This window comes from Castanea sativa, chromosome 3, assembly GCF_040712315.1.
Source record: "Castanea sativa cultivar Marrone di Chiusa Pesio chromosome 3, ASM4071231v1".
NCBI lineage: Eukaryota > Viridiplantae > Streptophyta > Magnoliopsida > Fagales > Fagaceae > Castanea > Castanea sativa.
In genome coordinates, this window is record NC_134015.1 from 53,167,273 (window position 1) to 53,179,901 (window position 12,629).

The following is a 12,629-nucleotide window of genomic DNA, read 5'->3' on the forward strand; positions in this document are numbered from 1 at the left end:
CTAAAAGGTTCATAAAAAGTTGTAGCTCCATGTTCTCATGCCTAATTGGGTCCACAATTTGATTATTAGGTTTGGGTACAACCGGCTTGATACATTATTTTTGCGGCTTACATGTGTTTTACATCACTAGCCATTTAGGCATAAAAAAGACTTGGGTTTCAATTAGCTCGACCAATAAAATTTCTGATAATTAAATAAAAAATTTGGGGTTCAATCTCTGCTTACACCAAAAATTAATTGGTGTTTTAAACTGATTATAAAGAGCTATCATCTAGATTTTCTCTTCTTCTTCTTTTTTGCTAATATTACGAGAAAAATACCATAATTTGGAAACAAAATTTAAATAACATTGGAATTTGTTTATTATCTAAAAATGATTTTGGCTCATAAGAGAAGTTAGGCAAGATATGCTAATGGTTCAAGCGCTCGACATTTATAAAAACAAAATGTAGTTTTGAGATTCGGTTTTTATGGAATGGTGAATATTTGTGGGATTTGGGAATAAACTTTTTATTCTTTTTTATGGGTTGGTCCGGAATCTAGGATTTGTAATTTTCCATGCCCTAGTATGAATTTCAAATTCCAAGTATAATTTACTAATTGGTTGTAGCATTAGGCTATAACCTTACTGAATAAAATAAACATTACTACATATTTTGAATATTTAACCATTGAATTGCATGTTCTTTCCGTTCTTAATACACATGTCAAATTTTGTGTCAATCAAATATTATTTACTATATGATCTATATGTTTATATTTTATGCATAATTTTAAACTATAAAAATTTTCAATTTAAACAATTTATTGATGACATAATTATTGATCTTTAATTTTCTAGAAATTTTGCAAATATGTAGAATATAAGAAGAATATGTCATATAATGGTAGATTTATCAAAATTTACTTTCAATAAAAAGGTATTAAGTAAGGTTGTAGCCTTAGCCTACAACCAATTTTATAGCTAATAAAGCAATCACGCACTCTTCTCTTCATTTGGCTATTTTGAGGGTCCATATATTGCTCATGAATAAGGCTTGCACGGGAAGGGATGTTTATTAGTATATATATTTCCTATAACCCTAACCTTAGTAGACTATTAGTATTGCTAGGATTGTTGTTAAGAAATTAAAAGTAATAATAAATATAAAAAAAAAAAAAGGAAACAAAAGTTAAAATTAACGTAATTTGATTTAACGGTAGAAGACCATACTCTTAACGATTTGAATGCGTAGATGACCATACACAAAGTGGAATGAATTTAGATCTCTCAGATTATAATATTTCTCACAAATATATTATATCTAAACTGCTCTCTCTTATAATTAATAGACATTGAAAAAAAAAAGAAAAAGTGTTACATATATGTCCATAACATTTTCACAATAAATTCTAAATTCTAAATGATAAGTTGTTAATAGTTCTAATTTAAATTCGTCACTGAAATTATTTTTTTGACCACTAATAACAACCTGTCATTTAGAATTTGTTGTAAACGTGTTGTAAAAATGCGGTGGACATAAGGTTTCTTATAATAATATATAAAATAAAATAAAAACTAAAGAAAGTATATAAAGAAAAAGTTTGTTTAGCTCACTTGCCATCCTTGTCAAACCCATAGGTTTAATATTATTAATAGTCCACAAAATCATACAGTGGTTCAGCATGATCAGGCACAATCCAGACAAGGCAGCTGGGACACTTGTAATTTGTTCCCATTTCCTAATCTTAGTTTATAACCTAGGATGCTTTATGCCTATTTAAAAAATCATTATTGGTTTATCTTCATTGCCTAAAAAACACCTAATTCTTAATTAATTAATTGATTCAAGACTCTGTCACAGATAAACTAACAATTAAGTCTTTAATAATAGTGATCTAGATCACAATTCATCCAAGTGTCACTACTTTTATCTTTAAAGAAAATATTAGGTTTATACATTACTTTATTTATTTTTGTCTTGTAAAGTTTGGTTGAATCTCAATAGTACACGTGACGTGATCGGTGATCTAGATCATATATATTAATATTCATAAATAAATAAATTTAACATTTTTGGCTGACCAAATAAATAAATAAAAGTTGCTTTGGTTAGCATGAACCTCACTTTCATTACTTTTATTATATACAATGAATTGAAAATACCCATATGAATACCATACAAAGACACAAACTTACACAACAAAAAGCCTATAGAAAAATAATTTTTGGGAAAATAAATCACACCGCAAACTTCGAATTTGTGGGTTCGATTAACGTGAAGTTTTTGTCTTTCTCTTACTGGAATTCACGATGAACTTCTTCAATATGGTCAAATAATTCCTTTCTTTCATTAATAAACAAATTGTTACGACCAAGTCATCCTATTTTTGTGGACAATATTTATAATTGTTTTCACTTTCTTTTTTTTTATAAGCCTTTTCACTTCTTAATTGGTTGGCATTATTCTCTAAGACTTTCCTAGGCTCATACTTCTTTGTCTTGGTTGATGGGATTTGCCCGTTCGATGAAAAGTAACGTCAGATATACTATAAAATTTAGAAAAATAGTAATGGATACTCTTTAGAATAATGGTCAATAATTTATTTAAAGAAAATTTTTATAAAAAAAATAATTAATATTTTGACTGTTTTTTTCATTCCCATAAAAGTGATGTCAAAACTTTCCTAAAATAAATTGTTAACCATTGCTCTAAGAGCACCCATTAGCATGACCCTAAAATTTATTAAGGGTCCGTTTAGTTGGAAGGGTGAAAAAGTGAGAAGATAGAAAATTGTGAAATGATGAAAAAGTGGACAATGGTTAATAATGTTAGAGATACTACTATATTTATTAAATAAAACTTACAAATTGATATGTCACTAATTACAAAAATAACAAAATCGAACATTCATTTACTAGATAGTTTAAACATATTAAACCCATACTTTTTGTAGTAATAAAACTTGTATTTTAGTGCCTCAAAAAAGAAAAAACTTATTGTTTTTTTAGCATTTTCCTTCTATAATTTGTTAGATTTGTCATGGGTCAAATCATTTAGAGTATTTAATTAGGATAACTCTATTGTAAAATTCTTTAATTCCTCATCATTTAGTAATAAATAAATGAATTACGTTTTGACATTTTGTTATTTGAACAAAATTTAATTACAAGTATATATGTCCATCTTGTACTTTTCTTAAGTTACTTAATTCAATTTAGAAACATGAACGCATAAAATTTAATTGGAAATTTTTTATTTAAGGCAAAGTTTAGCTATATGTTTGATTGTAGTCACTTAATTCAATTTAGAAACATGGATGCATGAAATTTAATTGGAATTCTAAGACAAATTTTAGTTACAAATTTTATTGTAATCAATGGCTACTGCTCGCCAAATCATTTTTTGAAAAAATATATATATATACTGGATGTCATTTGTATTCCTCAAAAACCACCATGCTCTAGCACCAACACTAGATATGGACCGAATTGTCTTACAACATTTTGAACTCAAGAGACATCGTTGTTACTTGTTAGTAACACAATCGTTTCTTATAAAATATATTCTATTACCTTCATTGATAATAGCAATTCTCACTTAAAAAATTAACATAACGACATATTTTGAAAATACAATCGTTCAACTGCATATTTTTTATATTCTTAACCCACGTAAGAAATGGTGTGTCAGTCAGATGTTATTTACTATTTAATCCATAATCTTATTTTTTATACATAATTTTAAACTACAAAAATATAAAATATAAACATTTGATTGATAACATAACTATTGATCTTTCATTTTTTTTTTTTAATTTTCAAGTATGGAGAACATAAGAATAGAATGTCATCCTAAGTTAGATTTGTCAAAATTTAAATCAAATAAAAAATATATATTATTGTGTTTAAATATATTTAAAAACTTAAGGTTCGAAACCTAAAATATTGGACTTTTAAGTTTTGCCAAAAACTTTATAGTAAAAAAGAAGAAAATTTGCCCACGGCACTCAAATATTTAATTTTTCCAACCGTTCTACTAATTGAATTCATAAATTTCTAAACATCTTTACGTCAAAATTGATCTTTTCAATGCTGCATTGGACTCGAGAAGCTTCATCTATAGAATGGCGCAAACATTGGGTGATCAAATCTTGGGTTTGATTTTATCATAACTACCAAGAAGTCAAATCCCCAAGGGACACTCGACTGGTCAAGAAATTATTTCGATCTTTTCTTTTGGCAAAATATTGGGGAGAATTGACCAAATTACAGGTCTATTGATAACTAATCTTTAATGGCCTGTTTGGGAGTTTAGAGAGGGAGGAGAGTAGAGGGGAGTAAAGGGGAGGGGAGTAGTGGGGAGGAGAGTAGAGGAGAATGATTACCCTCCACCTTGTTTGGATGTTTTTATAATTAGTAAGGGGGAAGGGAGTAATTAGCCATTCCCCTTGTTTTTAACATTGTAATTTTATAAATATAATAAGGGTAAATTAGGTAATTTACTTTATAAATAATTTTATGTGCTCTACTCTCCCTCCAAATCTCTCCAATTTGGGGGAATTAAAAATGAGGGGTTGGAGGTAGTTGAAACCCCTCCAAACCCCTCCAAATCCCTCCCCCTCCTTCCTTAAAAAACTCCCAAACAAGGTAATTGAATTACTCCCCTTCCCTCTACTCTACTCCCCCTCCTTTTTTAAACATCCAAACATGCCATAAAGGTCATATATATATATACACACACACGCAAAGGCGTTCGAATCAATCTTTTTTATTAAATCATTTTGTTTAAAATATAAATTGTATAAAAGTAAGGTTGTAACCCCCCCCCCCCCCCTCCCCCCCAAAAAAAACTTAAAGCGTTAAAAAGATGTATACAAACTAATAAATAAAAAAATGATTTTGGACTCTTTTTTTTTTTTTAAGAACCTGAAAACAGAAGTTTTATTCAATGAGGTTGTGTAATTTTGAACTTGTTTAAACTTTAGTGCATTGTGGAATTTTATCAAGCCACACTTTAACATGCTTGAATTCATCCAATAAAAATAAAAAATAAAATGCCTCTTATGCGAAGATTAGTTGTGATCTCTTTCAATTAATAATTTGACTTATTATCTTAATATTTCTTTTTATGTAGATCATTTTAGATATGATTTTATCAATATTAATTTTAAAAACTTCTATGGTAAAAGTAACTTTAACAAATATTGTTAATAAAATTCAATAGTAATACATGCATTTGAATAGAAATCTAGCTCTTTTATATATATATATATACTAGTATGTAACATGTGCTTACGCACGAAAATGATAAATTGTAATAGTACTATTGATGTTAGTTTAGGTTATTAAACATATATGACAGTGTTTTTCTTTACAATTTTCATGATATATACTACATATATAATATCAATTCATAATTATTACTTGTAAAATTCTACTAAATACAACACAAAATAAAATAATAAATTGATCAAATAGTATCTTCTAAATTGAATGGGGATAGGTGCGTGGAATCTTTCAGCTCAATTACAATTTATTACGTTCAATATCTTCACATACAAAATATATGAATAGAAATAGTATAAAAAAAATATGTCAATTAGTTCAGAGAAAAAATAACAGCAAAAAATCTAAACAATTTAATTTGTATGAAAAAGGTAACAAAAGCAAAATCCAATTTTGATTCTAATTGAATTTTCTCTAAATTTTGGTTTTAAATATATATATATATATATATATATATATATATATATATATATATATATATATATTACCTAGTTAGTAATGGACTACACAGTCATTGTATATTACATAAATGACTTATATATTTGAATTGTTTTTAGTTATACAAAAAAAATTGCTCATAAATATAAAATCATTCAAACTCACTATTCCTCTAATTTTTTATATAGAGTTAAATATATATGATTAGATTTTTTATGATTTATTTATATTGGACTTCTCATTTCGCACACTAAATTAACTCATTTGGCATAAAAATTAAAATATTTTAATTAGATAGGACACATAATGCAAAATTGAACTCTAATTGAAATCTAATTTTTGCACTGAATTAATCACTTGGCACAAAACTTGAAAAACTTTGATTAAATGGGACACGTGACTTAAAATTATATTTCAAATTGGATCCAATTTTCGCATTGAATTAATCACTTGGAACAAAATTTGAAATTTTTTGATTAAATGGGACACGTGACGTAAAATTAGATTCTAATTGAATTTCAATTTGAAATCTAATTAGATTTTCTCTTAACTTTGCCTATATATATATATATATATATATATATTAGTATGTCAATTGGATTTTTTATATACTTGTAATTCATAAAAAATTTTTTAAAATTTTTTTCTTAAAATAAAATCTAAATTATCAATATCAAAATAAAATAAATTCAAGGCAGACAATAGAAATTGATTTATCAAATACACTATTATAGTTTCATTTAATATTAAATAGAATGACTCAATAACCTTATCCTTTACAATAAAATATCAAATTCAATTCAAATCAAATTTATAATATAATTCTTCACATCAACCAAATAAAAAGCACAAAATATGAAAATAAAATACTTATTATCTTAAACAAAGTCATGGGAATAAGTTTAGGAGTGAGCGAGAAAGAAGTTGTTTAATGACAAGCCATGAGAGAAGAAACTTGATGGAAAGACTTTTTTTTTTTTTTTTGGGTAAATGATGAAAGGCCTTTTTTAAAGTGAGATAGAGAGAAAATTTGCATAGGAATTTTTTAGCTAGACATACACGCTTTTGCAAAAGAAAAAATACATGGGTATGAAATATACTTTATTTTAGGTGGTTATACAAGTATAGCGTTATACTTTAGAACCAAGATTATTGGTCTTCTTGTATTTGAAGGTCTTAGGCAATTGCCTAAATTGCCTTGGAGATAAGCTAGCCCTGAATATTTCCAACTCAACTCTTATTTTTGTCACAACTATGGTATTAATAAAAACGTGTTTCCTTTTTAGTAACATGAAATTGAATCACACGTCATGATTAGGTTTTCAAATGAGGCTTTGAGGAACATGGAAATAATGACTTGAAAACACGATCACATGAGTTAAGATTACCATATTATGAAATCTTGTAGTACATAAGCGGACATGATCTTAAAAGGGAAAAGCCATGTGATTTTTATGTAGGATGAGCTAAAGATGGATAAATGAAAACTATTGAGAAAATGTTTCAATCTATGGCGTCCGCTCCTAATGAGTGCTCTTTGTCATCAAACCAAGACACTATCAAAGATTTGACCAATTGAGTTAACTAAAACCCACGGATAAATGAAAACTTAATAATATGTCATTACAAATTGGATTTACATCTCTAGGTTTATTTTCCATATTTGATCTCTTCATCATGTGCACAAATTATTTATTTTTTTTATTTTAATGTATGGCATGACATTTATGAATGGAACTACTTGATTTGATGATGAGATTAAAAATTGTCCATTAATTTCGAAGAGATTGTTCTTTAGATCAAGCTAAATGGGAGTTTAAGGCCTTTTCCCAGGGTTCGTCCTAAGCCATCAACTAGGACTTCCTAATTATAAAAAATAAAAATAAAAATAAATCCCCCAAATGTGAGGGGAATAAGTGATTTTTTCATTTAAAAAAACACGTGAATTGCACTTTTTGTTCCTCAACCCAAAAAATAATGGATTAATAAAAATCCAATTCAAACACTATTAAGTGAATTAGTTATATGTAAGAAAAATTAATTTTAAATATAAAAAATTCATTTAAATTTGTTCTTTTAAACATCAAACTGTATTAATTCAGTCCTACCTTCTGATCTCATCACTTAGCATTTAAACTTAGATCAAACGATTTAGGTTAATGCTTATCTTCTATATCATTATTTTCTTAGTTTGTAAGTAGGAATTAAAACAATGTTAATTTTTCTTTCATTTGTAACTAAGAAAAAAAATTAAGGTATTTTTATAAGAAAAATATATAATAAAAAAAATTTTAAAAGAAAAAGATATATATTTTATGGTTTTCTTATTTTTCTCATAAATACTTAAATGAAAATTCCATTATACATATCTCGATTTAGAAGGATAAACATATTTAGCTAGGCCTTTATGAGACGTACTACTTAGGCTATGTTTTGATTCAAGTAGACTATCATTTGTAAAGATAAATAAGATAACAAGGTATCCTCTAGACCCAATACTCTTATAGGGTTTATTCAAAACAAATATAAGTATTAGTGAGGCACTCAGCGGTCTAATGCATTTAAGAAAAAAAAATTATTTAACTTATTTTTTTAGATATAAATATTTAATAAAAGAAATATTTTGACTTTTATTAGATTTTTAATATTTCCCTTGTATTAACTTTTAATTCTTGGTACACCTTCCAAGCACTTTCTGGTTTGTACGAACTGACACAATTAATTTCAACATTTCTCAGCTACTTTCCTAGCTTCAATTTACAAATAAATGTTGTCCCACATCAGTGTGCCTTAATTATGAATGGAGGAATCCTTGTTTACTTGTCTGTGGGGTCACTAATCCAGCACCATTCATCCCTTTGACAATGACCATAATCTGTTTGTGTGGTTTCTGACTCTGTCACATTGCAACTTATTATAAACTATCTTTTTATTAGGTTACAAATTTTTGCTATTTTTTGGTTTGGTACTACTTTTTGTGTTAGCTTTATTTCAAATAATATAAGTCAATTTTTTATAAATTCATTTTTTAAAAAAATTTTATTTTATATTTACAAAGAAGCTACTGAAGCAATTTCTACACAAAAACTTAAAATAGTTTTATATATATGATCTCTTAATTTGCTTTTGATGAAGGGATTGCATTAAATTTAGCTATAGTAGGTTGAAAGTTGTAAAGCTCATTCACAATTATTGGTGCTTCTTTGTTTTAATTAGACTCTTGGTAGTTTGGGGGTTAGCAATTCTTTGATTTTGATAAATTTATTTATGGGTGTGGATTGTTTTGTTTGCCTTAAATTATTGTTGGAAGCTACCTTTTTAGTTGGTTGATGGTCTTCAAAACCAGCACTTTTGGATTTTCAGATGCGTCAAAGAATTGAATAGTTCTAGTACCATGCAAAATGCCATAATTATTTTACGTATCAGACTGTGACCAGTTATCTAACACTTTTATATAAGTCCACTATTTTTTCTTGATTATTCACAATATATCAAGTGAATAGTTGTAAATTATGACATAAATTGTGACATTTTACGCGGTGTTATCATTTTTGTAAAAAGTCTGGGTTGGTTGTAATTTCATATCACAATCTTTTCTGCTTCCATTGTTGGATTGGGTAGTACCACTGGGATTTCAGTGGTTGAAACGCCCTCAGATTTAGCGGGACCACTTCAATAGATATTTGCCTCTTTATAACAGTCCTTCCACCAAAAAAATTAAATGAAACTTGGCTTTCCATGAAATTATTCGAGCTCTTGGATTGGTAACAGTGAAAAGTAGATAGGCTCACAAAGCTACAAAATTAGAAACCAACTAAATTTCACCCACCAAAAAATAAGAAAGCTCATTCCTGGCACAACTTTCATAAATATTTATTTATATGATAACTCACGTTTACTTTGTGAATATATATATATATATATATATATATATTTTTTTTCTATCATACACTTTGTGATTAAGTTTTAATAGGGATGGGCTGAAATTTTAATATTTGTGACAATGATTTACCTTTTAAGAACTTTTTCTTTTATCACACATAAAGAATTAAGGGTGTGATGTCATGGACACATCAGAATGTTTTTTTTTTTTTTGAAAATTAAAAAGCTCTTACCCTTGTTTTATCCATTTAAATTTGAATTGTAACTTGCATTTTATCATTTTATCAAAGTATATAGTCTTAAATTTGATCACTGTGATTTTTTTGCAAAAAGAAGTTAAACTTGTTCCCAAAGAAAACATTATCTTCTTTCAACTTCTTACGTCTTCTTCATGGGACGAATTTATAAGATATTTTGTTCGCAAAGAAAGAGCCAATAAATCAAACCGAAACTCATTTTCTTGGGGGACCAAGCCGTCATTAGGTCGAGGCCTTTGATTACAAATGAATCCATATAAAGCTATGACACTTTGTTATAGGATTTAGTTCTAACTACTATTCTTTCAACCCCCTCTTTTGTCACAGGGTAAAAAAAAAAAAATTTGGACAAAAGTGTTCTCAACTCAAACTTAGAAGTCACCAATTGTAATTTATGGTGAAAGTAAACCCAACTTGTGATAAAGAAAGAGTGAAAGACCTCAAAGAAAAAAAAGAAAGAAAGAAAGATATGGCCAGTACTAAAAACAACCATTGATCTGGTTGTGGACCCTGTGGTCCATGAAATTATATCTCTTCTTCTGACACAAGATAAAAGCGTACCTTAACAATCACAAGTTGAAGAAGGTCCTTGGACCGACCACAACTAGAGTCCTAAAATCTTACCCTGTGCACCACAAAGCAGTTAGGCCAAACCATCAAACAACAAGAATTCCTGAAAGTTCCAAGAGGTAGATGAAATTACTAAAATAGCCCCCATGAAATCTTTTTTCACCATGCTGTCACTATTGTACTCACTTTATGACAAATCCAAGAAATATGTAACAGGTTAGGTGCCATAGGCCTAGGCCATAGCCCCTTTTTTTGGGTTTTTGGTGAGTAGGTGCCACAGTGAATAAACACATATAATCTCATGCTTTTGAGTAAGTAATAAAAGACACAAATCTCATGCAAGCAGCTTAACTCTTACCTGCCAAACTTGTGAAAAGCCCATTCCATCTTCCTCAATCTAGCCATTTCCTTTGTGAAATCCTTGTTGGTTTTGGGAATAGTTTATTTATATTTTTATTAAAAATTTGTTATTAAAAATACGTTAAAAGATTTTGTTAATGTGTACCTTAAGGACACAATAATTATTCAGTTTTGAAAAAAAATTCTTAAAAATTGAAAAAATATTGACAATTTTTTTAATTTTCGAGAAAATTTTACCATAAATGGATACCTTAATGTGTGCCCTAAGGGCACACATTAACGGGACCCTATGTTAAAATATATATAGTACACTTTGAAAAAATGAAGAGAATTTTTTTAAAAAATTACATAAAAACTAAAAAGTAAAGGGCTAATTTATAAACTAGTACCAAACACACACCATTAAACTCTCTCTATTTGTTCATAAAAAAAAAATCTCTCTATTTGTCCTCCTTTTTTCACACCTAGAATGTAGTTAAACAAAATTATCCTCTCTATATGGAGAATTTTATATGATACGTTTGTTCTAATTTTCATTACTTTTTTTTGTTAAATAATTTTCATTACTTTTTCATAAAGGTTAAAAGTTAAAACACTTCATAGTAAACTTTTTTTTTTAATAAAGTAGGTACCAGATACCATAGAAGAACAATTAACCATTCCCATGAATCTAGACCTCATACACTTCTGTACTACTCTCACTGAATTAGGTATGAGAGTAATGGTATAACATAGATATTTTCATAATATTTTGTCAATATGATAAATTGTGCATAAAACAATATCACATTTATTAATATTCATCACACATTACCTTATATTATGAAAAAGAATGTTAAAAAAAATGTGTCTTTAAAACTTATTTTGAATGAAAATAAACCAATTTGAACTAGAGCAAAACTTATCTTAGAAGCCTACTTTATAGCATGTGGATTCCATAAGTGGAAGGATCTATGTACTTCATAAGGATGACAACATTTTACAGTCTCATTTAGTCGGTTCTATCTTGTTCTACCTTACACTAATTTTCTCCACTCTTAAAGAGGTGACGGGCGAAGATAGGTTTTGTTCACCTCATCTTACCTTATCTTGTCATGAGAATATATATATATATATATATATATATATATATATATATATATATATATATATATTACTTTAAGATATGTTTTTAAAGTATTTATATATTATTAAATATTAATTCATTATTTTTACTTATTCTATTACAATCCTCAAAATATTTGTTTTATATATCCCTTAGTACTCTCACGACTATCTTTCTCTATATTTCTTTCATCTCCAACTCCTTAAAATTAAAACCACCTCATTAGTGGTGGCAATTACCTCCAACCCACTCCATACCCTAACCTACCCTACCTGTCATGCTTTTCACAATCAGAAGAGAATATGAGAAACCCTAATTTGTCTCCATCCCACCTCATTGCCATTCCTTAACTAGGATTGGTCCATGAATCCAAACTGGCCCATGTTTGCTTAAATCCATCACTCAACCCGATAATAATGGGTTAGGAAGGAGCCAACTAATGCCGATCAGTCAGTTAGTGACAAGTTATTAAGTAATTGGGTCATTAGACTGTATTGTGTCTTATTGATGTTGAGAGAGGCCAAACCTTAACCTCAATAACGGTAACTCCAAAAAGAGCACCAAAGATGGACAAGGAAAAACGCATAGCCAAGAGGTTTCAAACATTTTGAGCCAACAAACTCAATATCCAACCAAAACTAGTCGAGTTTTATACGGAAGAACTTGTCCCTAACCGTAACATTGATTGAAATCAATCGAACAGTTTCAATTCGAATCGAGTCAAACAGGCGAAACTGATCTTCCAAGT